At 45.1% G+C, this 5,084-nt stretch overlaps 1 pseudogene; it reads left to right on the top strand.

Moving 5' to 3' along the window:
* Positions 1-257: 257 nt before the first annotated feature.
* Positions 258-1,032, top strand: LOC125547132 (annotated as a pseudogene).
* The last annotated feature ends 4,052 nt before the right edge of the window (positions 1,033-5,084 follow it).

Raw genomic sequence — 5,084 nt, 5'->3', positions numbered from 1 at the left:
CCTGAGATCTGTCAAACATGCTCATGGCAGTTTAGGTACTATTAGTTGTTGAATATGGTGTGACTCTATCCAGCTGAAGAACATGTAGAAATGTAGAGCTGGAGCTTGGCGCTTAGGCATTTAATTTGTTAGTACCTTCACGGTGAATTCTAGCAGCGAAGCCTCTTCATTTCGAGCAGTGATGTAGCCCGTATTGGTAAACTAGCTCTTTGTGTGTGCTAGTACCTAACGATCTCATCCTTGTATGGTTTGGACATATGCTAGAATTTATTCATTGCATCAAAGATGTCGGACACTATTTATAGTATGTTAAATGCAGACAATGTTGTTGATTTATGAGAATTATTTATTTATCTAGTGGATCCCCAATTGTATATCTGTCCCTATCAATGCAAATGTTGAGCCATGTTCCACTTTTATTGCTCTACATTATATTTTCACTGCCTGAAGGGGTTAGTATGCTCCTTGTCTTTTTCACTGACTGTCTTTTTCATCGACATGCACTGCATTATTTTTCCATGTCATTCTTCTGAAGAATCTGAAGTTTCTAAACCTCTGTTGGTAATGTTGCAGGGTTCTGGTGGCGATGCCGATGGTCGTTGAGAGGTTCATGGACTGGACGGTGTCGGGGCTACCGATGTACGAAGAGGCGAAGCTGCTGCTCGTCATCTACCTCTGGCAACCCAGCACACGGGTAAGCAGTCGATCAGACACTCCGAGTCCTGAGAGATGATCACCATTTCAGATAGACTTCATTCGGTATGTGGCCAATTCTGAATCTGAATCTTAGTGGTGTTCAGATTTCAAGGTGCGGGGCACGTGTACGATGGCTTCCTCCATCCGCTGGTGGCATGGCACGAGGCCGACATCGACCGTGGCCTGCTTGAGTTGAGGGCTAGGGCGAGGGACGTGACGGCGTCACAACTCAAGGCGACGGCTACCATTGGTCAAGTGTGGCTCGTCGAGGCTGCCCGTTGTGTTTCGTCGCAGCTGCAGGACACGAGATCAGGCCGGGAAGGCGCCACGCATTGACGAGTGAGCCAATTTTTGGATCGGACCATAACAAATGTCTAGAAGTAGTGGTAAAGTTTTGACTTTGCATGGCAAGAACCACTTACGTAGGTAGCTGACACGCACAACACTGTGTTTACACTCTTACTTATGTAAAAGATATGAATTATACACGAGTTGCCTCTACAATGAGGAACTGTGATAGTAGATATGGCAATTGTGTGATAGAATGGAATTGATTGATTTTATTTTTTTATTTCTAATAAGCTAGTAGTAGCATGGGAAAAAACTGCTCGCTACTAGTATTTAGGATACTATTAGCGTTGGAATAATAGACACGCTACTACTATTTTGTTAGTAGTAGCGCGGGTGCAAAATAGCAGTAGTGTGGGTGGCACACGCTACTGCTAATAAAGTTAGTAGTAGCGCGGGTTTAACCCACACTACTACTAACTATTAGCTGTAGCGCGATACTAGGAGCGTGGGTACCCGCGCTGCTAGTAGTGATTTTACCCGCGCTGCTAGTAGCCTTTTTTCCTAATAGTGAGCCCTCAGCCTTGTGATCATCGTCCCCATCACCATGGATGCCACCATGGTGCTCCTGGTGGTGGACGCGGTGGTGGTGCTCCAGCTCCTCATGCTCATGCTCGTAGCTCCCGGCCTCCGAGCTCCATAATCGTCGCCCTCGCCGCCTCTGTTCATCCACAGCATCATGTATGCCCTCTCATGCATCTATCCAAAAGGGATGTTATATGTTGGTCGCACCCTAAAAAAATTAAAACGTCGAGATATTAGTCACACACTTCGGAACCCTAGGAACGGCCAGGGCCACGAGATCTAGCCAACTTTCTTGCTCCTGTGGACCTGGATAAGGGTTGTGAACGGGTGTCGTGTCGCGCCTCATCGTCGGCCTCGGCCTAGCAGTGGCCCCCTCCGGAAGTGTCGGGCGGCGGGTGCTGATTAGGGCTAGGGTTGCGGTCGGCGCCGGGCCTCTCGCCGCCGCTGCTCCCTTTTGAATCCTCCTTGGGCGCGATAGTGCGGTGCGGGACGAAAGGGATCTGGTATATATATACTCCCTCCATTTCTAAATATAGGTGTGTCAGATCAGAGTTCTAGAAACCTAGTAAATAATTTCTTATCATCATCTGGTTTGATCAATAAGGCTAAATAGATGCATAGAATTTTCACAGGTGCAACAAAACTTTGATAATTAAGGTAACATGTTAAAAAGGTCTAACAAAGCCAAATGTCTTGAGTGGCAGTAAGACAAAATGATTTACATGAGTGCTGAGCCAAAAGAAATGTACATAACAAATTGTCCATTCCAAGAAACACCATAGCGACATGTTTAGCTGCAACCATAAAGAAACCATGAAATATCATATTTAACTAGTCCAACAGGCATGTTCTGGGAGTTGAGTACATTTTTCTATGCAAAAGAACAGTTTAAACGAGGTATATTTCATTGTTCAAAAACCCAGCGTTTACCCTTGAACAAGGATGCTGCTACATAACACAACATGGGGGTATATATGGGGAGTATACTACACGTCACCAGCACAACCTGGGTACATATGGTACACCCTTTTTATTTTTTGTACGTGGAACCACCATTGTACTTCCTGAGACTAGTAGTGCCCAAAGCCCGGCCCTACGCAAGCCAACCCGCTGAGTTTGCTTGTCCCTCGAGCCCCGTCGCCGGGGCAACATCCCCTCCGACAAGCCGCCACACTGGTCTCCTGCAGGCCGTGTGTGTTGTCTCATCTCCGCGTGTAGGATCGAAAGTATGTCTAGAGGGGGTGATTAGACTACTTGACCAAATAAAAACTTAACCTTTTCCCAATTTTAGTTCTTGGCAGATTTTGGCTACTTTAGGACAAGTCAAGCAATCATCACACAATTCAAGCAAGCATGCAAAGAGTATATTGGCAGCGGAAAGTAAAGCATGCAACTTGCAAGAATGTAAAGGGAAGGGTTTGGAGAATTCAAACGCTATTGGAGACACGGATGTTTTTCCCATGGTTCGGATAGGTGGTGCTATCATACATCCACGTTGATGGAGACTTCAACCCACGAAGGGTAACGGTTGCGCGAGTCCACACAGGGCTCCACCCAAGGGCAACGGTTACGCGAGTCCACACAGGGCTCCACCCATGAAGGGTCCACGAAGAAGCAACCACCCACAAAGGGTCCACAAAGAAGCAACCTTGTCTATCCCACCATGGCCATCGCCCACGAAGGACTTGCCTCACTAGCGGTAGATCTTCACAAAGTAGGCGATCTCCTTGCCCTTACAAACTCCTTGGTTCAACTCCACAATCTTGTCGGAGGCTCCCAAGTGGCACCTAGCCAATCTAGGAGACACCACTCTCCAAGAAGTAACAAATGGTGTGTAGGTAATGAACTCCTTGCTCTTGTGCTTCAAATGATAGTCTCCCCAACACTCAACTCTCTCTCATAGGATTTGGATTTGGTGAAAAGAAGATTTGAGTGGAAAGCAACTTGGGAAGGCTAGAGATCAAGATTCATATGGTAGGAATGGAATGTCTTGGTCTCAACACATGAGTAGGTGGTTCTCTCTCAGAACATATGAGTTGGAATGATGTGTGTCTTCTGATGGCTCTCTCATCGAATGAGAAGGAGGTGGAGGGGTATATATAGCCTCCACACAAAATCCAACCGTTACATACAATTTACCAATCTTGGTGGGACCGAATCAGAAAACTCGGTCTGACCGAAATAGTAAACCTAGTGACCGTTAGGAATTTCGGTGGGACTGACATGCAACTCGGTAGGACCGATTCGGTTAGGGTTTGGGCATAACGTAATCTCGGTGAGACCGACTACACAAACTCGGTGAGACCGAATTTGGTAATTAGCTAACCAGAGAGTTGGTCAGGCAAACTCGGTGGGACCGATTTGCTCTTTCGGTGAGACCGAGTGGAACTCGGTGAGACCGAAAAGTTACAAAGGGGAAACACTGAGTTTACATTGCAATCTCGGTGGGACCGATTCGCTCTTTCGGTAAGACCGAAAAGTTACGAAAGGGAAACAGAGAGTTTGCAACCCCATCTTGGTGAGACCGAGATCCTTATCGGTAGAACCAAATTGCTAGGGTTTGGCAGTGGCTAATGACAAGTGAAACTCGGTGGCGCCGGATAGGAAGAATCGGTAGGACTGAGTTTGGCTTAGGGTTTAGGTCATATGTGGATATGGGAAAGTAGTTGAGGGTTTTGGAGCATATCATTAAGCACATGAAGCAAAGGCTCATTAAGCAACACCTCATCCCTCCTTAATAGTATTGGCTTTTCCTAAAGACTCAATGTGATCTTGGATCACTAAAATATAAAATGAAGAGTCTTGAGCTTTTGAGCTTGAGCCAATCCTTTGTCCTTAGCATTTTGAGGGTTCCACTTTCACATCCATGCCATGCCAATCATTGAGCTTTCCTGAAATAATTATCTTGGAATAGTATTAGCTCAATGAGCTATATGTTGTTATGAATTACCAAAACCACCTAGGGATAGTTGCACTTTCAATCTCCCCCTTTTTGGTAATTGATGACAACATATAGATCAAAGCTTCGACAAAAGATAATAATCATGAATTATATCGTCGCTTTGAGAAGTGTGTGATAAGTAAGAGCTCCCCCTAAATTTGTGCATATTTAAAATTTGCTTTGGACTGCAAATGCACAAAGAGTTAGAGTCATGGGTTACTCTTCCATGTCACATACATCTTGGTGGAGCGCTCAAAATGATAAGAATGAAATACATGCACTCATCACCAAGAATAATGAATGATCACATAAGATAAGATAATAGCATTAAGCAAGCATTAAGTGTAGCTTATGATCAAACACATGATCATCAATGTCTCACAAATAATGACGTAGTATCAAGCACTCAAAAGCAAACAAGTTCGAAAAACCACCAAATAAAGCAAGAGAGAAAAGCAACACTCTCTCTCTCGAAGCCTATGATCTATACATCTTCTCCCCCTTTGGCAACAAGTTACCAAAAAGTTCCTAGAAAATGCATAGCACTAGATAGACGCTCAGGCTTGATCTTCAG

Source organism: Triticum urartu, chromosome 3 (genome assembly GCF_003073215.2).
Source record: "Triticum urartu cultivar G1812 chromosome 3, Tu2.1, whole genome shotgun sequence".
Classification (NCBI taxonomy): domain Eukaryota; kingdom Viridiplantae; phylum Streptophyta; class Magnoliopsida; order Poales; family Poaceae; genus Triticum; species Triticum urartu.
This window is presented reverse-complemented; position numbering and strand designations above follow the sequence as displayed.